Consider the following 23,342-nt stretch of genomic DNA (forward strand, 5'->3'; position numbering starts at 1 on the left):
CGGGTGATTCTGTTATGATTGAGTCACCGCAGGAGGCAAAAACAGAAATGCAAGCTAAGTCCAGAAAACCAGAGAGGTTGGCAGCTCTCGGATTGCAGACCCCTGAACCTATCAACACAACTAGCAGTAGCCGTGGGGGGTTCCTACCATGCCCTAGACCCCTCGATCACAGCCGGAGGACTAGATAGCCTAAAGACAGAAAGGGAAATCTAAACTGCCCCAGAGCAGACCCCAAAGCAAAGGCAGCCCCCACATATAATGACGGTGAAGCAAGAAGAAAGAACGCAACACAGACAGAAAGATAGACTGAGCAAAGACGGGGCCCAAGCTAACTAGATAGGAAAGGACAGGAAGGCTGCTGTCTGCAATCCGTGAAAAACCCTATGAAAATAAGAGCCAACAGACTGACAGTGAAAAAGGCCCTGAAGACGCTAGGCTTCAAAAAGACTATGTCAGTACTCAGGAATATTCTGAAGACAGAGCAACCGGCAAAAGGAGATTCAGCTCACCCCAGCAGGGAATGGCAGAATCCAGAAAAGCAAGGCAAAAAACAAAACACAAATGCAAAAAGGCAAAGCAGAAAACTTAGCTTTAGAGGAGCAGGAATCAGACTGGTGTCCTAGAAGTCCACAGAGAAATCACCCGCAGGGCAGAAGGGCGTCAGCAGCCTTATATCCAGTCAGTGACTCCACTCAGCCAGTCATCATCATTAGGCTCAGGTGCCTGATAATCAGGCTCACTACCTTCCCTCACCAGAATAGGGAGTTCACCAGACCTCAGTGACGAAGGGGAAAATGAACTCACAACACGTCCCCGTCTGGACCCGCGTGACCACGCGGGCCCCTATCGATGGCTTTGGCAGGAACCAACCCTGCCCCTGCCCGGGGTCAATTGCGGCCTGCCCCGCCGGCCACTCTGGGAGTTGCGGCCGCCACCGTTCACTACCATGTACCCACACCGGGACCAGAAACTCACCTGGGAGCGCAGTGTATGATTACCGCCCCCGACATGACTCTAGTCTTAGGAGTGGAACCAACGAATAGGAATGGCCCAATTGACCTCCACCGGTGACCCCAGACTGCGGTGCTGCTAGCTGAGATCCCGATGGACACCAAAGAATCGGATTTCGAGAACCAGCGACAGCGCCGGTTGAGTCGCCGACAGCAGCAGAAGTGCCATCGGTGGCAGCAGATATGCCATCCCCGCAGGCAGTTGAAATTTCCATGACCCTTTCAATTACCCCGACCGGTCCCCATCTTACCTTGTGGGAAGCAGAATACATGCAGTTGGCAAGCAACCAACAATAAGACGAAGACACCAAAAGCATCACCCCTGGAAGCAGTCTCAGCAACCAGATTCCAGAAACCCCAGGAGGGGACAACAACTAGTCAAGATGCTTCCTTAATTTAACTCTCGTTACCCAGGAGGGAATTTGCACCGTTGTGCCTTTGTTTCCTATTTTTTGTACCAGTTTTCTATTTTTGGCTATCATGTTCTAGTTTTGTTTTTCCAGTTGTTGCCCAGTTATATTGGCAGCCTCCATATTGAACTGTGGAGATCATGAACGCTGAATGATCCAGAACTGTAATTTGTACATAGTTTGCACCTCTTTAGGTGCTCTCTCTTGGTTTTACATAGGACACTTTACCTTGAAAAAGGATTACCTCATCATAGGGACATTTCCAGACATGTTGGCCGGGCCAGTGTCTACAATTGCACTTATTGATAATGCTTAGAGTTATTCTGTGATTAAAAATGAGAAAGTGATATAATGAAAGTATTATTGACAGATTTGATAGGGTTATATTGAAAAAGAAATAGTGAATATTTTACAGTCTTGTGAATAAAGATATTGTGAATGTGAATAAAGAATTGAAGTTACAGGTGATGAACCAGGCACCCACGGTTGTCACTTTAGGAAGAAAGTAGAAGATGTGCAAAGTAACAGAAAAGAGATGTGTTGCTAGAAAATGTGAATTGATATTGAGTTGCTTCCATAGCACTTTAAATTAGGTAGCATAACTTTAAATTTAGATAGTTAGCTAACTTGTTTGTAACGTTCAAGAAACCGTGCCTCCCACATGGGGAAGTTTAGTAGAAGACATGTTTATTCAGCATTATTAAAATTTTTGCATGTTCCAGTATTGTTTGTCTCTGTTTAGCTTGCAGCCCGTGGACGTGCTGTGTTTAAAGGGGGGGAGTGTGGCGCCCCTGAGGGTTCAGTTGCCACAGAGGTACTGCACCTCCTCCTGAGGTGTGGTACCCCACCTTCCAGGTAAGTTGGAGGCTCCTGACCACGCTCCAACACTCGCATCACACACAACACAGTAGTTCAGCAAAGCCACATTGCGGCTCCCTGCTTGGAGTGTAGCAGAGCACCTTTGGTGGCTCCCTGTTATGAATGGGTCACCGAGGAGGAAAAAACCTAAACAAGCCAAGCCAAGAAAAACCAGAGAGGTTGGTAACTATGCAGATTGCAGATCCCTGATCCTAACCACACAACTAGCAGCAGCCGTGGAGCGTACCTACGATGAACATAGACGCCTCGTCATGGACGGAGGACTAAATAAGCCTAAAGCAAGAAAAGGGGAAAACTAACTGCCCCAGAGCAGACCCCAAAGGAATAGACAGCCCCCACACATGTATTGACGGTGAAACAAGATGAAAACACAAACACAGGCAGGAAAATAGGCTGAGCAAACGATGGGGCCCAAACTAACTAGAAAAGAGAGGAAAGGAAAGACACTGTCTGAAATCTGCCCAAAACCCTACAAAATAATGTCCAACACGTCTGATAACAAAATTAACCCTGAAGTCACTAGACTTCTCCCACTATATCAGCACTCTGAGACAGAGCAAAAAGAGGCCAATCTAATAAGGGACAAAAAGCAAATTGGCAAATACAGATAAATAAGAGTGGAAATTCAGCCCAGCCCCAGCCGGGGCTGGCTGACCACACAAGAAACTGAATAGAACAACAAAATCAAGTGTGAACATTAGCAGAAAAACTTAGCTTGAGCTGACTGGAACAGAGCTGAGAACCAAGACCTGACAAGCAGAAGGAATCACCAGCACCAGAGTAGGGCGTCGGCTGTCTTAAATCCAATCTGAGATTCCTGAGGTCCAATCGTCATACTCATTATCAGGTGGCAGATCTCTACTGATTAAATCAGCCTCACTACCTCCTGTTACCACCAGAGGGAGCTCGGAAGGAGAACTCACAACTGGTAGACCAGAAAATGAACTCACAACAGTGCCCCCCTTTAGGAGGGGTCACCGAACCCTCATCCACGCCACCGGGCCGATCAGGATGGGCCCGGTGAAAAGCACGAACCAATCTATTGGCATGAATATCAGAGGCAGAGACCCAAGAATTATCCTCCTGGCCATAACCCTTCCATTTGACCAAATACGGGAGTCTCCGTCTAACCAAACGAGAATCCAATATATACCTCATAGTCCACATTGCCTTCAACCAACACAGGGTCAGGAGGTGCAGCCATAGGAACCACTGGCTCAACAAACCTCTCCAACAGAGATTTGTGAAATATGTTATGGATCTTGAACGTAACTGGAAGAGCCAATCGAAAAGAAACAGGATTAAGAATCTCCAAAACAAAATCTTATAAGGTCCAATAAATCTTGGCTTAAATTTTGGAGATGCAACCTTCATAGGAATATTCTTAGACGACAACCAAACCATATCACCCACTTTAAACCGGGGACCAATGGTCCAATGCCGGTTGGAAAATCGCTTGGCCTTTTTCTGAGAGAGTGACAACTTATCCACCACTTGGTCCCATATCTGCTGCATTCTCTCAACCACAGAGTCCACGACTGGGCAGAACGAAGATTCCACTTGCCCTGAAGAGATTCAAGGATGAAATCCAAAATTACAGAAAAAGGGTGACATCAAAGTGGCAGAACTAGCTCTATTGTTCAGCGCGAATTCAGCCAAGGGCAAAAGAGACCCAATCATCCTGATCAGCAGATATAAAACATCTTAAATAAGACTCCAAGGTCTGGTTTGTTCTCTCAGTCTGTCCATTGGTCTGGGAATGAAACGCGGAGGAGAAGAATAACTGAATTCCCAGACTGTAACAAAAGGCTTTTCTAGAATCTGGAAACAAACTGAACTCCTCTGTGGGACACAATGTTCTCAGGAATCCCATGTAACCGAACCACCTGTTGTTAAAACAAGGGCACCAACTCAGCGGAAGATGGCAACTTTAGGAGTGGTACAAGTTGGACCATCTTCAAAAATCTATCACAAATCACCCAGAAAACAGTCATTCTCTGAGAAACAGGAAGATCAGAAATAAAATCCATTGAGATATGGGTCCATGGCTTCTTGGGCATCGGCAGGGGCATCATCAACCCACTAGAATGAGAACAGGGTTTAGACCGAGAAGAAGTCCCACAGGACTGTACAAAATTCCTGACATCACGAGATAAGGCAGGCCACCAAAATGACCGACTCACCAAATCTCTGGTACCAAAAATACCTGGATGACCAGCCAATTCGGAGCAATGAATTTCAGACATCACTCTCTTTCTCCACTGGTCAGGAGCATACAATTTTCCCATAGGGCAACGCTCAGGTTTATCCTCCTGAAATTCCTCCAGGGCGCATCTCAAATCGTGCGAAATGGCAGAAAGAACTACCCCCTCACCTAGGATGGTAGTAGGCTCGGTCACGTTAAGAGAATCGGCAAAGAAACTCCTGGAAAGGGCGTCTGCCATAACATTGTTAGTGCCCGGAAGAAAAGAGACCACAAAATTAAAACATGAGAAAAACAAGGCCCATCTAGCCTGTCTTGGATTCAAGCATTTGGCCGACTCCAGATAAATCAAATTCTTGTGATCGGTGAGGACCACAACTTGATGTCTAGCTCCCTCCAACCAATGTCTCCACTCCTCAAATGCCCACTTCATGGCAAACAATTCCCGATTCCCCACGTTATAGTTGCGTTCAGATGGGGAGAACTTTCGAGAAAAGAAGGCACAGGGATTCATCTTAGAAATCACATTGTCTTTTTGGGACAAAACAGCTCCTGCACCAATCTCAGAAGCATCTACCTCCACCTGAAATGGAAGTGAGACATCAGGTTGCCGTAAAACCGGAGCTGAAGTAAATCTCCGCTTAAGCTCCTGAAATGCTGAGACAGCCTCAGGAGACCAATTCAGCACATCAGCGCCTTTCTTGGTCAGATCAGTCAGTGGTTTGACAATACCAGAAAAAATTACCTATAAATTTACGATAGAAATTAGCAAAACCCAAAAACTTCTGGAGGGCCTTCAAAGAAGTAGGCTGAACCCAATCATAAATGGCCTGTACCTTGGCCGGGTCCATTTCAATAGTCGATGGAGACAAGATAAATCCCAAAAATGAAATCCTCTGTACACCAAAGAGGCATTTCGATCCCTTAACAAACAGGGAATTCTCCTTCAAAATCCGGAACACAGTCCGTACGTGTTCCACATGAGAATCCCAATCACTAGAAAAGATCAAAATATCATCGAGATAGATGATCAAAAACTTATCCACAAAGTCTCGGAAAATATCATTCATAAAGGACTGGAAGACAGAAGGGGCATTAGTGAGCCCAAAAGGCATCACCAGGTACTCAAAATGTCCCTCCAGAGTATTAAACGCCGTCTTCCAATCATCCCCGTGCTTGATGCGAATAAGATTATACGCCCCCCGAGGTCAAGCTTAGTAAACCAGCAGGCACTCTTAACTCTGGAGAATAAATCAGACATCAGAGGTAACGGGTACTGATATTTAACCGTCATTTTGTTAAGGGAATGATAACCAATACACGGTCTTAATGAACCATCTTTCTTCGCCACAAAAAAAAACCCAGCACCTAAAGGTGATGAGGATGGTCTAATATGACCCTTCTCCAGCGACTCCTTAATATAGGATCGCATAGCATCATGTTCGGGTACTGATAAGTTGAAAAGCCGACCCTTGGGAAATTTACACCCAGGCATCAACTCAATTGCACAGTCATAACTCCTATGAGGAGGCAAAGACGCAGACTTACTCTCACTAAATACATCAGAAAAATCAACCAGATAGTCAGGAATATCATGAGACTGAGGAGAGGTGGAGAAAACAGGAGCGTCTCTAAGAACACACTGACAACCCCAACTCTCCACAGACCCAGATTTCCAATCCAAAACTGGGTTATGAGTTTGCAACCAGGGAAAACCCAGAACAATAGTATCATGCAAATTATGCAGCACCAAAAATTTACAATTTTCTTGGTGGTCTGGGGTAACTCGCATTGTCACCTGGGTCCAAAACTGAGGTTTATTCTCCGCCAAAGGAGTAGCATCAATACCCCTCAAAGGAATAGGCGTCCGCAGAGGCATCATGGAAAAACCACAACGTTTAGCAAAGTCCAAATCCATCAGATGCAGAGCTGCTCCTAAATCCACAAAAGCCTTAGTGGAAAACGTGGATAAGGAGCAGATCAGAGTAATTGCCAAAAGGAACTTAGGTTGTACACTGCCCACAGCAAATGTGTGTGCAAAACATTTCTCTCATTTAGGTCAGACAGAAATAGTATGAGAGGCGTCTCCACAGAAAAAACACAGCTTATTATGCCTTCTAAACTCCTGTCGTTGCGCCCTAGACAAAACCCCATCACATTGCATAGGTTCAGACATTTCTTCAAAAGGTGACAGCGCCTCCCGTGTAGTTTTATGTTCACGTAAACGCCGATCAACTTGAATGGCTAATGACATAGAATCATCCAGACCAGAGGGAACAGGAAATCCCACCATAACATCTTTTACAGTCTCTGATAAACCCTTCCGAAAGAGAACTGCCAAGGCACCATCATTCCATGTAGTAAGGACTGTCGGAATTTTTGACAGTATAACTCTGCAGAATCCTGACCCTGGTTTAATGCCAACAGGCTTCTCTCAGCTTGATCAACAGCATTAGGTTCATCATACAACAACCCCAAGGCTTGAAAAAATGCATCCACATTAGTCAGAATAGGATTTTCAGGTGTCAGAGAAAAAGCCCAATCCTGGAGATCGCCGCGTAGCAAGGGGATGACAATTTTAACCTGCTGCGCAGAGCTCCCCGATGAGTTAGGCTTCAAGGCAAGAAATAATTTACAATTGTTCTTAAAATTCAGAAATTTAGACCGATCCCCAGAAAACACATCAGGAGTAGGGATCTTAGGTTCAGCAGCATGTGACTGAATGAGGTAGGTGGAAATTCCCTGCACTTCAGCAGCAAGTTGCTCCACACGATCAGACAATTGCTTAATCTCCATTAGGGAAGAAAAATCCTCCTACGGCCCCAGAGAAAAAGAGGAAAAAATACATATTAAAAAAAAAAAAATTCTGACACTTTTTTTTTAACAACTTTTTCCTGCTTTTGAGTACCCTAGAATCTGCGGTATGGCTAGTGATTCTGTTATGAATGGGTCACCGAGGAGGAAAAACCTAAACATGCTAAGCCCAGCAAAACCAGAGAGGTTGGTAACTATGCAGATTGCAGATCCCTGATCCTAACCAGACAACTAGCAGCAGCTGTAGAACATACCTACGATGAACCTAGATGCCTCGTCACGGCCGGTGGACTAAATAAGCCTAAAGCAAGAAAAGGGGAAAACTAACTGCGCCAGAGCAGACCCCAAAGGAATAGACAGCCCCCACACATGTATTGATGGTGAAACAAGATGAAAACACAAACACAGGCAGGAAAATAGGCTGAGCAAGCGATGGGGCCCAAACTAACTAGAAAGGAGAGGAAAGGAAAGACACTGTCTGCAATCTGCCCAAAACCCTACAAAATATTGTCCAACACAATAGCAAGGCAGCTATGAGAGAGACCTGGCTGAGTGAGAACCAGCGCCTGGTGTCTCAGGATAACTTTGGCTTTGACCAACCTGCTGTGGAAGCCGCCACCAAAAAACAAGAAGCCATTGAGACCGATATAGCAGCCTATGAAGAGCAAGTGCAGGCTGTGGTGGCCGTGGCACGAGAACTGGAAGCCGAAAACTATCACGACATAAAATGCATCACTGCTCGTAAAGATAATGTCATTCGGCTTTGGGAATATCTCTTGGAGCTGCTGCGTGCAAGGCGTCAGCGCCTGGAAATGAATCTTGGATTGCAGAAGGTTTTCCAGGAGATGCTCTACATTATGGACTGGATGGACTAGATGAAGGTGTTACTATTATCTCAGGATTATGGAAAACATTTGTTGGGGGTTGAGGACTTGTTACAGAAACATGCATTGGTAGAAGCAGATATTGCCATTCAGGCTGAGAGGGTGCGAGGTGTTAATGCGTCTGCCCAGAGATTTGCCACCGGAGGAGAAGGTTATAAGCCCTATGACCCACAAGTCATACGGGATCGTGTGGCTCACATGGAGTTTTGCTACCAAGAACTGTGTCAGCTGGCGGCTGAAAGACGAGCACATTTGGAAGAATGGAGGCGTCTCTGGAAGTTTTTCTGGGAAATGGCAGAAGAGGAGGGATGGATAAGAGAGAAGGAGCAGATCTTGTCTTCTGATGACTATGGAAAGGATCTGACCAGTGTTGTTCGTTTGCTTTGCAACATAAAGCATTTGAAGATGAGAAGAGTGGACAGAGTGGTCACTTGCTGCAGACTATCAAGGAAGGTGAGGAGATGATTGCAGAGGAGCACTTTGGATCTGAGAAGATAAGAGAGAGAATAAAGGATATTCAGGAGCAGTGGACAAACCTTGAGCAGTTGTCTGCTATTCGCAAGAAACGTCTGGAAGAAACATCCAGTTTCCATCAGTTCCAAGCAGATGCTGATGACATTGATGCCTGGATGCTGGACATCTTAAGAATTGTATTTAGTAATGATGTTGGACATGATGAATACTTCTGATAACAAAATTAACCCTGAAGTCACTAGACTTCTCCCACTATATCAGCACTCTGAAATATTCTGAGACAGAGCAAAAAGAGGCCAATCTAATAAGGGACAAAAAGCAAATTGGCAAATACAGATAAATAAGAGTGGAAATTCAGCCCAGCCCCAGCCGGGGCTGGCTGACCACACAAAAAACTGAATAGAACAACAAAATCAAGTGTGAACATTAGCAGAAAAACTTAGCTTGAGCTGACTGGAACAGAGCTGAGAACCAAGACCTGACAAGCAGAAGGAACCACCAGAACCAAGACCTGACAAGCAGAAGGAACCACCAGCACCAGAGTAGGGCGTCGGCTGTCTTAAATCCAATCTGAGATTCCTGAGGTCCAATCGTCATCCTCATTATCAGGTGGCAGATCTCTACTGATTAAATCAGCCTCACTACCTCCTGTTACCACCAGAGGGAGCCCGGAAGGAGAACTCACAACTGGTAGACCAGAAAATGAACTCACAACAGCTCCCTGCTTGGAACACGAAACGTGCTGGGAGGCGGGTGGAGTTAGAATGCATAAAAGAGCGGGAAGGTTTAAAATTTAAGTCAGTAGTCAGTTCAGAGAAGTCAGTGGAGAGTGAGTAGAGAAGATACCTGGGAGAGGGATGGAGTAAGGAGGTGCTGCAGAGATCTCAGTGACCTGGGTCTGCTGGCACGGGAAAGGAAAGAAGGAGAAAGACGTTGAACAGAAACCTGATCTTCCATAAGAAGGAAAGACTAGTACAGAACGTAGGAGAAAAAGGAAACAGAGGACGTGGGTTAGGAGAGAACCCTGCCTAGAAGTTCTAAGTGCAAGGCCGGGGCCCGGTCCCCGAGGTTGCATGGACACTAATGGTTCTGCAGCAGACACCGGTGGAGTAGTGGGCTGTAAATGCACTACTCCCATCTCAGACTTGGGGGCACAACAGCAACATTGATAGTGAGCCGGGACTTAGGAGCAAGGAGTCCCTGAAGCAGGCTACAGCTGTCTGCCGTACAAGGAAAGTTCATGAGAACGTTTGTCAGGAGGAACTCCAGTGTAACTCAGTACTAGGAGTACTTCACACTTAAAGGCGCTATAGAGGAGACGTTCAGAAAGGCACATGTTGGCGGAGTGTTGGAAGGTAGCATCCTATCTTCCCTGGAGGTTGACTGAGTCCCTGACCCGGAGGACACGGCACAGAGGCAGGCACCTGTGTGTACTACAGACTGTTAGTAAAGCTTTGGAACTACAAGCCCTGGTGTCCTCCATTCATTCCTGCGCCAACACACGTACCACTACATCTGGGTACCAGCTTCTACACTGCCTGTGCCTCTCCTCTACCCCTACATCTACACTGCCCTGGGACTACAGCTCCACCTGTGGGGAGCTTCACCATCTTGGCTGCAACACACCACCAGTCCCAGAGGATCTGCATGCAGCGTCGGCTTAACATCTCACTTGCCGAACACCACAGGTGGCGTCACAAACTATTCATTTAATCCATAACATTCCACCATTGCAATTCCCCTTTGACTTGGGTGCCCAGGGCCACGGACCGGGTCACTGCTGCTGTGACACATCCTGCTGATACCGGCCTGGTACTGAGTACCCCGCAACCCTGGGAGGGTGACCCAAAAGCATTTAAAATCAATAGTGGGGACAAAGACAGGGTCCCCACAAAATCACAAGCAAGGTGATAACTAACATATAACCGCTAGCTGCATGACGCTTATTGCACTGAAATAGACCTTAATAAATCCTATAGTCAAGCTACTAATATAGCACAGTATGGTTTAATAAACACAGATAGAGTAGGGAGGCAACACATAAATACACAATAGAGTGGACTATAATGCTCAAGCCACTAATAATGCTTAACAATGTATGCGATCAAAAAGGACATACAACAGGATCGCAAAAACAGAGTGTTCCTGTCATGAAGAACTGGGCTGGAGATGGCGAAACATACGAATAAGGTCAAAAAATATATATAAGAAAAGCTTAATATGAGAAGCTAGGCTACAGATAATGAGAATGACTCCCAGCCCCGCAGCGTGACCCACCAAAGATTTAACAAAGGTGTCAATAGATGTCTCATAAAGGTAATAGAAGGTATGTAGCGCAAACCCAAACAAGTGAGCCAAACACCAAAGAGCAATCAGTCAGGTGAAAAGTCACAGTCGCCCCGTCATCCGTGAACAGTGCCAGCAGCAAAAGCGGTATATGGAGACCCACGCGTTCCGACACCGAAGGTGTCTTTCTCAAGGTGAGTGTGACCAATGCTATTCCATGCAACTATTTAATCCAAAATAATCATTATTCAATCATTACCAGCTGGCGATTTTGCAGCAAGCAGGTGTCGAGACGCATGGTGTTGACGCCGGGAATTCCAAGCGGAAGTAAATCCTATGCCGGGTCAAACATGCAGAGGTCAAGCACAATGAGCGGTGTTGCAGAAAGGAAAAACATAACACGAGCGTTGCTCGGGGCGACCGATCGCGAGATTTACAAATGTCGCGCATGCGCAATCAAAGTAAGTGATGATCCATAGTAGAGGAATAAACCAGACGCGTCACAACAGGGCGACCGTTCGCTTGACACGCTGGCATGTAAATGGCCGGCCCATTTGTTTGACGTGGACATAAATAAACATGAGTATTGCAAACGCTGCTCCAGATCAAGTAAGCAATGCGCCTGCGCAGACCATATAGGCAAAGTGGGATGATAATAAGACGTAGTACAGGCATCAAATCTGGGCAACTGCCCCTCAGAGGTCACATATGATAGACTGATGAGCACATAACAATTTGCCATTTAAATATTCCTTGTCCAAGAACAAGAGATCAGAGCGCCTCCCACATGGCCAAAGTAAACTGCTAATGTTCTCAGGGCAAAGAGTACAAGAGGCCCCTCCTCCATTCAGAAAACTACCCCGGGTGGTTCATACGCCTCCACAGGCTTTCAGAATACAATGACCATACTTGAGATCGAAATGACAAAAACCACTATATGATGAAAAATAAACAAAATTGAGTGGTAATGTAAGAGTCACTCTAAAATCTCACCCTCCCAACATACACAAGTGCTGTTGACCAACATATACTGGTGCAAAGTGAGCAAACCCAGCTTAAGATCACATAACCAAATATATGTAATTTAATGGTGATGTGAGGCACAACATAAAGAGGCCCCACCACCACCCCATAGTCCACCCAAGATGACACAATAACTTGTAACATCCTTACACAAATGAAAAATGGACCAGACTGGTCCAGGTATATAGCCAAAACAAATGTCAGGGCCTATAAGATTGTATTTCATTGTACGGCAATCCTTAGGATGTCAGACAGTACATGTCTAAATAAAAGGGACTATTTACCATAAGGTCCCACTTCACAATTAAATTTAATGGACTAGGGTAGAGGCATGAATACAAAGGTCACATAATATAACGGCAAATGAGGTCTGGTCAAAATGTCACAGAACAGATAAATCATAAGACAAGCATTTGTCGTACAATTTAACAACAGGTAAAATTGGGATCTTTAGGAGACTTTTTTTTTTTAGGGGAGGAGTAGTCACCAAGGATGATAGGCTTCTGTACAGCAACCTGACTGGGTAGAACAAATAGAGGGATGGCAAAGATAAATACAAAGCAGGCCAAATTAGGAGCAAGACTAAAGACTTAGAGAGCATCAAATACACTCAAATGAATGCTGACATTTTTCAAGCCTCAATATCGAGGCCTAAAATGAGATTGTCAAGGTAGTGTTCGTAGCATGAGACGACGAGGGGTAAGGGCAAACCCATCACTTCAGTGGTCGCCCATTTCCTTAACCAACATGGGGGCTCCCCCGACTCCTTGCGAGTCTTGGGTTTGGAGGGGGTCCACACCAACATTAGGGGGGGGAACGTCACAGGTGAGCTTCTCTGTCGAGAAGCCAGGTGGATTTATTCCTTGGATTGTTTATCACCCTTGGGCCTCAATGAGGAGTTGCTGTACACGGACTTCTACAGGAGGACATAGCCTTTCGCTGTTGCCTTTCGCTGTTGCCGTTGTGCAGCACTCCCGTTGGGCCCCTCCCTTTTTTGACCTTTCTTTTTTTCCTTTTTTTATTTTTTATTTATTTATTTTTCATTTTTGTTTACATTTCTGGTTTATATACCTTGTTTTCTTTTTAGATTATTAGTCCCAGTTTGCACTTAATTTTTGGTGGATGGACTCCCTCCTTCTCTGAATTATGGATGAATTTCTTCAGGACAAACTTCTTCTGGGTTTTTGATTTCGTGGACAATAGGATGGATGGACCTCCCTCGTTTGTACGGCAAATGCTTGTCTTATGATTTATCTGTTCTGTGACATTTTGACCAGACCTCATTTGCCGTTATATTATGTGACCTTTGTATTCATGCCTCTACCCTAGTCCATTAAATTTACTTGTGAAGTGGGACCTTATGGTAAATAATGGATGTCTCAGCCACAGCGCTAGCGCTTTAGTCTACTCAGCTGCAAAATATTAGGATAATACCACCAAATTCCTCCAAATGAATAAATAATTAAACGTTTTAATATATGCGCTCAGAGATAGACTTTTAAATAAACTAAACTCACTTTGTAAATGATTATAGAAAACCAAGTAGCCAGCCTGAATTGCAACCTCCTAGCATCGGTGAGGGTCAGGCACCGCCTACTTGACTCTTTAGAAAAACTTTTTCAATAGTGGAAAAATAAAATAATAAAGAAATTAATACTTCCGATATTGCCCCATACAGCATTAACCATGTGGCTAGGAAGAGGAAATTGTCCCTAAATAGAGGAAGAGCTATGGAGAGCGGTGAAGCTCAAAAACATCCGACGCGTTTCTGAATCAGAGGAAGGAATCCGCTGATTCAGAAACGCGTCGGATGTTTTTGAGCTTTACCGCTCTCCATAGCTAGTCACGTGAGTGATCACGTGACCGTGAACCACCCGGGATAGTTTTCTGAATGGAGGAGGGCCCTCTTGTACTCTTTGCCCTGAGAACATTGGCAGTTTACTTTGGCCATGTGGGAGGCGCTCTGATCTCTTGTTCTTGGACAAGGAATATTTAAATGGCAAATTATTATGTGCCCATCAGTCTATCATATGTGACCTCTGAGGGCAGTTGCCCAGATTTGATGCCTGTACTACGTCTTATTATCATCCCACTTTGCCTATATGGTCTACGCAGGCGCATTGCTTACTTGATCTGGAGCAGCGTTTGCAATACTCATGTTTATTTATGTCCACGTCAAACAAATGGGCCGGCCATTTACATGCCGGCGTGTCAAGCGAGCGATCGCCCTGTTGTGACGCGTCTGGTTTATTCCTCTACTATGGATCATCACTTACTTTGATTGCGCATGCGCGACATTTGTAAATCTCGAGAGCGGTCGCCCAGAGCGACACTCGTGTTATGTTTTTCCTTTCTGCAACCCCGCTCATTGTGCCTGCGCTTGCTCTGTTTGACCCGGCATAGGATTTACTTCCACTTGGAATTCCCGGCATCAACACCATGCGTCTCGACACCTGCTTGCTGCAAAATCGCCAGCTGGTAATGATTGAATAATGATTATATTGGTTTAAATAGTTGCATGGAATAGCATTGGTCACACTCACCTTGAGAAAGACACCTTCGGTGTCGGAACGCGTGGGTCTCCATATACCGCTTTTGCTGCTAGCACTGTTCACGGATGACGGGGCAACTGTGACTTTTCACCTGACTGATTGCTCTTTGGTGTTTGGCTCACTTGTTTGGGTTTGCGCTACATACCTTCTATTACCTTTATGAGACATCTATTGACACCTTTGTTAAATCTTTGGTGGGTCACGCTGCGGGGCTGGGAGTCATTCTCATTATCTGTAGCCTAGCTTCTCATATTAGGCTTTTCTTATATATATTTTTTGACCTTATTCGTATGTTTCGCCATCTCCAGCCCAGTTCTTCATGACAGGAACACTCTGTTTTTGCGATCCTGTTGTATGTCCTTTTTGATCGCATACATTGTTGAGCATTATTAGTGGCTTGAGCATTATAGTCCACTCTATTGTGTATTTATGTGTTGCCACCCTACTCTCTCTGTGTTTATTAAACCATACTGTGCTATATTAGTAGCTTGACTATAGAATTTATTAAGGTCTATTTCAGTGCAATAAACGTCATGCAGCTAGCGGTTATATGTTAGTCATCACCTTGCTTGTGATTTTGTGGGGACTCTGTCTTTGTTCCCACTATTGTTTTTAAATGCTTTTAACTTTTTGTGTGGTGTTTTTGATGCTTTTGTACAAACAATAAACTTATATATATATTTTTTGAACAAGTTGTATCCTGCGTGGTGATCCTATATATATGCATAGTCTTTTCTTATATTGTTTCTAGATAACCAAAGCTTTTCCACAGAAATCACTCCAAAGAAGTACACTGAGATCCAGGGGTTCCCACAATACCCCCTTCAGTAGTCTCCCATCAAGGACTCCCTACACACTGTCACATCCAGCTTTGAGCACCTCCTCTAACAGGTAGAACAATCCTCCAGCGTACCATACATAAAACATCTCTAAACCCCTAAGACCAGTAAATAAGCATCCAGATCTGCTCTTCTGTGCAGGACTTCTCAAAAATTCACTATTTTGAGATGTGCTCCTCATACCTGTTTGCTAAACCTGGACCTAATGCACCAAGATGGCAGACAGCCTCGAGCCACAATTCATGGGACCACGAACCACATGTGGCTCCCGAGCTACAGGTTGGGGACCCCTGCTCTATAGCATTAGACTGTAGGACCAGTCCCACCAATTTAGGCAGGTTCAGCCATCGATAGATTAATGTGGATGGGAACTTAGCTCATGGGACTACAGCTACTGTGTGAAAATAATAAAGGGGACACAGCAACTGCAGAGGTTTGGCAACTTTTCCTTTTGCTGGGGTGTAGAAGATTGATATAATATTGCACGTAAAGGGCCATCAAAAGGTAGAAAAAACATCCTTATACTCACTTCAATGCTCATTCTTCTGCCTTCTCCATTTCTGATTCCTCTGTGAAGATTTTATGCCCCTTATTAAGCATTTGGGATCTCTCTAGACCCTGGAGAATAATAATTATAAAGCGTAAAAAAATAAAAAAAATTCCTTACACTCACCTCACCGCTCACGTCTCCGGCTCCTCTGCTGTCCACTGTTCGGTCCAGTCCTCGTCGCATCTTCTAATCCCCATTGCTTGAGCTGAAATCTTTGAGCCCCCTCACACTGATCTGGGACATCTGACTCTGGCAAGACCCAAGGCAGTTTTCAAGGTCACGGCGCCTATTGTGATATCATGACATTGCGACATTTTACATCCTTGCGCAAAAACCTCCCGCGCGTCCTCAGAGCTGGAAATCCCGGCCTAGTTTGAGAGGCTTGGGGACTTCAGCGCACGTGACGGGGATGAGAAGACACAGAGAGGTACGGGCAGGTCTTTATTATGCTGTGGGAGTCTGTATGTTTAGTATTATGGCCCCACTGTTTCCTTTTGTTGTCCGTTTTTTTTTATAACAGAAGAAAAAGCCCTAAATGCAGAACTTTTTTCTTCCATTCTAAATATATACAAATAGAAACCAGACTTATCCTATATAAATCACTGGGACCCCAGAAAAATGAACATGTGAACATATCCTAACCTGGACACTGGTGCTACTGCTATCATGATGTGAGCAGGTCCCAGGATGGTGACAGAACAAGAGTTAACAAATTTATTAAACAAAAAGTTACTCCACACAGGGAGATAGTAAGGAACAGTAGGGAACGGTAAGGAAGGACTGAGCATGGTATGAGGATGGGATTAGATAACAATAGAGACAGATGAAGCAACTGTTCATGAGAGGTTAAACTTATCAGTCCGTAGTGTTCTGGTGTGGAGGATCCTTGGTTCAAATGGTGGCGCTGGCGCCTTAGCAAACGGCGTGAGATGATTCTGGAGTTGTCCTGAAGAAGTTCCGGATGCGGCTCCTTACGGTGGCGACGAGTCCCCGTTGTACTGTGCAGGGCCCTGGATCTGGATCCAACATGGGAAGTGCTGGGTAGTCTATGTCAATGCTCGAGCGTAGCAGAAAATCACAGGTGAGATAGTACACAGGTCTATACAAGTCACCCTGTCAGTCTCAGGCGGTACATGCCCAGCAACAACCGGCCCGGAGCGTCTGGCACTGTGGAGTACAGGTTCCAGAGGGCTCACCGAAGGTCTCTGTACACAGTCATGGTGCATCGGGATCTGTAGTGCAGGCCTGCACCGTCACATAGCTCAGAGTAGGGAGCACTGAAGCCCCCTTGCTGTGCGCTCCATCTTCCCGCCAAGTCTGGTCATCACCTGCGCCTGTGTTTCTTTATATCCACTCTACCCCCTGCTGTCCGGTGCAAAGGTCGGTCCGGGTTAGAAAGTCTTCCCCCAGACAACATTGGTGACAGCCCCGACAGTTCTGGAACCGGCACAAGAGAGGTTCCCCCAGTCCGGTGTATCTTCTCACACTGAAACCTGTCTACTATAGTAAAACACAAAGAAGAAACACAGTATAACAAACGTGCAAAAATACTCTGTTATAAAAAATGCAACAGTAGACAGCCAGTGATAGTAAAAAATTATAACAAAAACAGGATATTTAGTTGATATGTTTTTTGCAAAAATTGTATACCAAGCCACTCCACCAACGTCAAGGTATACAATTTTTGCAAAAAACGTATCAACTAAATACCCTGTTTTTGTTATAATTTTTTACTATCACTAGCTGTCTACTGTTGCATTTTTTCTAACAGAGTATTTTTGCACGTTTGTTATACTGTGTTTCTTCTTTGGAGTAGTCCTATCTAATGTATTTAAAACCTGATCATGTGAATAGTACCTATATGAGCAGGATTCAGAAAGCCGCTTCTTGATATAGGTACGCTGTTGTTGTGAGCTCATCTGTTCATTCATCTTTTGTGTCCGAGGATCTCCCTCTTCTAGTGAAGGAAGGTAGTGAGGCTGATTTGGATGAAAGAAACCAAACACCTGATCAGGTGGATCGTGACTGGGTAACGGGAACTACAGACTGGATATAAGGCAGCCGACGCCCTTCTGATTCGCTGGTGATTTCTCTGCTGGATTCTTGGAGACCAGTCTGATTCCTGCTTCCCAAAGATAAGTTTTTGATCTGCTATTGAACTTATTAGTTTTGGCTTTGTTTACCTTGTTTTTTGAGTTCAGCCATCCCCGGCCGGGGGTGTGCTGGATTCTTTTTCCTTGATCAGTGTTCTCTTTTGCTCTGCTTCCAGAATATTCTGAGTGCTGATATAGGGTTTGAAGTCTAGTGACTTCAGGGTACTTTTTGCTTATCAGTTGTGTTGGTAGTATTTTTTGGCAGGGTTTTCTCGGATTGCAGACAGCAGCTTTTCTGTCCTGTCCTTTTTAGTTAGTTTGGGCCCCATCGTTTCCTCAGCCTATCTTTCTATCTGTATTAGTGTTTTCATCTTGCTTCACCGTCATTATATGTTGGGGGCTGCCCATTGCTTTGGGGTCTGCTCTGGGGCAGTCAGTTTTTCTCTTTTCTCTCTTTAGGCTTGTGTAGATCTCCGGCTGTGATGAGGTGTCTAGGATCACCGTTGGAACACTCCACGGCTACTGCTAGTTGTGTGATATGATCAGGGGTCTGCAATCCGCTAGTTTCCAACCTCTCTGATTCTCTGGGCTGAGCTTGTGTTTTGTTTTTTCCTCCTCGTTGACTCAATCATAACACGCTGTGTAAGACGGCTTTATGTGCATGTCACACAAGAGAGGGGCGGGAATCTCCCAAACCTTGCTGAGCAAGGAACTAATACATTAAAAACACATGTGACATGCACAAAAAGTGAACAGGTCGGTTGGACAGCGTTCACACCACCCAAAGACTGAAACACAAAGAAGAAACACAGTATGACAAACGTGCAAAAATACCACTAGGTGGTCACATATTGCCACATGTTTCTTCGAAATCTCTTCACAAATTCACAAAGATACGAGCTGAGTTCCTTTCTTAGCTGATTATATTGTGTTACACAGGTCTGGATATGCAAATCAAAGAAGAAAATTGTGTTTGCATCCCAAATTTTTTTATCCATGACTTGGACAATGCAACGTAAGTGAACTTATCTATGACTGGATTTTCTTATGCTCAGATCTTAGGTTCTATATTTTCCGACGGTGCATATTTGCTAAAACAGAGCTAATTTATTAAAGGCTTTTTGACAAGTTTATTTTCAAACTAGCTAGCTTGTTCCTCTTCCTAAAAAAAAAAAAGATAATTTTTGGACAGGGTGATAAAACGTCCTTGGAATTGCATAAATATTTTGAGAATAGCCAGCCTTTTGCAGAGCCCAAAAAGGGATAATACTCACTCATGGTTGAGAATTCATTACTTTTTCAATTTCAAAACAATACACCTGTTTTGTCACCCTTAATAAAGTGATTATTTTTGGATGGCTTGATAACAAGTTAATGCTTCGTTTAGCAAAGAACAAATCTCTTGGTACTCCCCAAAAAGGGATACATCGTGCACTCTTGTGCAAAACAATCCACATCTTCTACCTTTTCACAACTTGTGTAAAGCAATGTCAAGGCAGGTATGTACCCCAAAAAGGGATGATTTTTAGACCACTTGTACAATCTAAGCAACCTGAAACTGGTCTCTGTAATTAAATTGGCTTCTGGTTACCACCACCTACCATCTGTTTTCACTTAGCCAGCTAAGCTGAGATCACTCGGACATTAATAATGCTGTATTTGTATTCTAGGAGATCTTCGAGTATTATACACGAATCTTCCAAGTAATTAGAGGCTTTTCAGTATTGCCAGTTGCTGGCTAATTAATTCATCAAAATTCAAATTTTGGGGGAAAATTTGGTAAAGCTGCAACATTGAATTTCAAATTATCAATCAAGAAGGAGAAAGAAGCAGAATTCTCTAATTAAAAGTCTGATTACTCCTTTAGGACCCTGTACACATCAGAATACCGTTGGCCAATCCTGCTGATATCAGGTTTTTCGGCAGGCAGTCTAGTGTGTATTGGAGCCTCCTGACTGTCCCACCATAGATTTTATTGGGAAGATAAGGATCCAGACTTTTTGACTTTGGGCTGACGATTCTTTTATTCTCGTAAGGCCCCGTCACACACAGCGAGATCGCTAGCAAGATCGCTGATTTTGTGACGCCACATCGATCTCGTCAGCGATATCGCTGTGTGTGCCACTCATCAGCGACCAGCCCCCCCGCCGGGTATCTCTGATCGTGCAGAAATGTCCTGGGCCATTTTTTGATCGTTGGTCTCCCGCTGGCCAGCGCGCATCGCTGCGTTTGACAGCGAGAGACCAACGATCAGCGATGCTGGGAGCTGGTATCCAAGGTAAACAGCGGGTATCTAAGAGCCGCGCGGCTCTTAGATACCCACTGTTTACCTTGGATACCAGCTTGCTCGCTGGTCCTGATCGCTGGTGAGTCTGTCTATGTCACAGCTCACCAGCGATCAGCTAACTATGTCCCAGCGATCCCATCCACGTTGGATCGTTGGTGGGATTGCTGGGACATTGAAGTGTGTAACAGGGCCTTTAGAAGTAAGCCACCGGTAGTGATGTCTGGGAATGTCTTTCACTGCTCCTGTGTATAGGACAAAATGAGATAGCTGCTGGCCAAATGATCATCCGGCAGCTATCTCAAATCTATGGGAGGCTTTAGTCTTTCAGGCAGAAAACTTTCTTTACTAAAACCAAACTTCATCTCTATAAATGTCAAACCCTGCGCCCCATGATAATTTAGGAGGCGGAATGGTGCACACAGCCGTTGCCCATGCTAAAAGTGTACTGGGGAGCCCTGATTTACATTTTTAATAAAAAATATTTTTTCTTTCTCGACAGCAAAAGCTGTAAAATGAACAATGCAGGCATGAATTTTATGGGGACTACACTGTGCACAGAATTATTAGGCAATTTCTATATTTGATGATAATTTTACTATTGAGCACCTCCAGTGCCCAAAAAGTTAAGAAACCTGAAAGTAGAATATTTAAGAAAGTAAAACTGCAATTTTGTCTTTCTTAGGAGAATATCTCTGTTTGCGAAAATATTATGCAACGAAATGAAAAACAATGGATCCCGCTTTTACCCTTAGAGTTTAAGGGACTTTTGTGAAATGTTAAATCGAAAAAAGAAATGAAGCTATAGGCCATAAAAATTACAAAATTTGTATTGAGACAATAATAAAAAACACGTTAAAACATAAACGAAATGTGGAGAAAATATGCAAAATGAAAAGCCACTCATTCAAGGTAATGAAATGTTGATGAGAAGACATAGATCAATAATGTTAATCCAAATACAAAAAAGCCTATTAAAAAATATTAGAAAAAGTTTGTGGGAAAAACCTCACTAAATAAGTGTCATAGGCTAAAAATAGCCAGAAATGGACACAATTTAAAATTCTGAATACAAAGAGAGACAGTCCTGAAGAATGTGATAATTTAAAAGTCCCATATTTAAATGTGTAACAATGGAGTTATAAAAGATGGCTTACAATCTACCCTGGTTTCCAGAGAAAAGTATGGCTCAAAACAGCAGTGAGCAATGAGAAGTATACCAAGCAGAAGCCTTGACATAATATAACAGATCAAAATGACTCAATTACTGGGAAATGTACAAAGGAGGTATATCTCTAAATTACCTTCATTACCTTAAGCGGTGGCGGTACCCTGACGCGCGTTTCGCTTGTTGCTTTTTCGAGGGGAGTGTTTTTCTGAAATGTTGTAGCAATACCCACAGTATGCCCAACATGCTGGAATAATTCTCAGTTGTGACCCTCTGGACATTGACTTTAGTTGAATCATGAGAGGTTGCATTTGGTAGGGGATTCACTTAGGCTGATTGGCATCTTTTTGGATGAGTTGTTGCGGGTCCCTGAAATTATGACTTCCTCGCCTGGCTGCTTTTATTGTTGCATTGATTGGCCAGCTACTGGCCATGACATCTTAATTATCTTCCTCTTTTCAGCTTTCACACAGTAAAGAAAGGAAGTAGTTAATTGCGGAGAACAGATAGGGAATGAGGTCAATAATAGAACAGCAATGATTGAAGGCCAAGAGTCCTGCTGCTAGACAATCGAATATGCCGAGATGTAAATTCGGCAGATCACTCATAGTGGGCAGAGAAACTCGATTGGCATCCAAGTAATTTAATGCAAATTGAATGTTCTGGTGTCTGTGTGGTAACTAGCAGGTACGCAGGATGCAGTGACGAGCAGGAGGCAGAGCAAGGGTTAAACTCAAGTTTTATATATAGATATAGGTTAAAGCTGACAACGAGTTTTCCACACAGGGAAGTAAAACACAAATACACAATCTCACACAGAATAAACAATACGGGGCAAGAGGAGAACGTTATGCGGCCACGGTTTGGGCAACTAAGGACCATTGGGGCTAGAACGGGGGAACGAGCAACGGAGAGTCACTTATCAGTCTCTGACGTCCTGCAGAGTTGGTGGATGAGGAATGTCCTGGCGGTGCCTCAGTCGACGTGTCCAGCCGAGGAAGCGCTGCCGGAGGGTCAGGAAGTCCTTGCTCTCCGGTACCGCGGGGTGTACACGAGCCCCGCGTAGTTCTCCTGACACCAGGCTATCCACAGTGGGGAGCGAAGCGGAGGGGACCGCAGGTCCCGGTGAGGAGCTGCAGCTGCAACATGGAGCAGAGCAGAGGTGGCTGCAGATCCCGCTGTGGAGGCCGCTGCCGCGGTGCGGAGCACAGTGGAGGCAGCAGCAGGTGCCGGTGTTGGGGTCGAGGGTGGTGGGCAGACTGCCCACGGAGTATGCACGGGGGTGCAGTGCCTGAGGGTGCACCGTGGCCCAAGTTCTGCAGTGGCTCGGGGAGAGGCTTCTGCTCCGGGCACGCAGCTGGGGCCCTCCGCACGGTCAGATCAGGTGCTCTCCCATCTCTCTTGGAAGTGCTGACTCACGTCTGAGGGGAGGGATCTGCTCAGCTCCTCCCTCCTATGTCTTGTCTCTCTTCCCACCCAGTACCCCTTGTTTACCTGCTCCGCTCGTTTTATAGTCGACCCACCCCCTTTTTGCCTGGTCAAAGGTCGGTCCTAGCCTGCAATCATACCCCCAGGAACATGGGTGACAGCCCTTCTAGTTCCTGCCCAGAAACATGGTTGGTCCTTTTTCCTGGATCCACTCCCCTACATCTGTTATAGTGAATATCCGATAAATGGGGCAATCAATCTACACAGTATTTCTGAGCCTATTCATGAATCTTCCAATCAAAAATTGAGACCTCTGTTTTCATTTTCAAAAAGTAACATTTTATTGGCATCATTCAATATACCTTTGAGGTGCTACATGGTACGGTATCACGTAGCAAGACCATATGCAATTAATAGACTGTGGGGGTAAATGTAAAGGTTTATT

The 23,342-nt window shown here is 44.7% G+C and overlaps 1 pseudogene; it reads left to right on the plus strand.

The window, feature by feature from the left end:
• The first annotated feature begins 849 nt into the window (after nt 1-849).
• LOC141074326 (spectrin beta chain, non-erythrocytic 1 pseudogene) lies at nt 850-8,889 on the plus strand (annotated as a pseudogene).
• Nucleotides 8,890-23,342: the final 14,453 nt, after the last annotated feature.

Source organism: Dendrobates tinctorius, unplaced genomic scaffold, assembly GCF_039654945.1.
Source record: "Dendrobates tinctorius isolate UK_male_01 unplaced genomic scaffold, ASM3965494v1 ptg000332l, whole genome shotgun sequence".
Classification (NCBI taxonomy): Eukaryota; Metazoa; Chordata; class Amphibia; order Anura; family Dendrobatidae; genus Dendrobates; species Dendrobates tinctorius.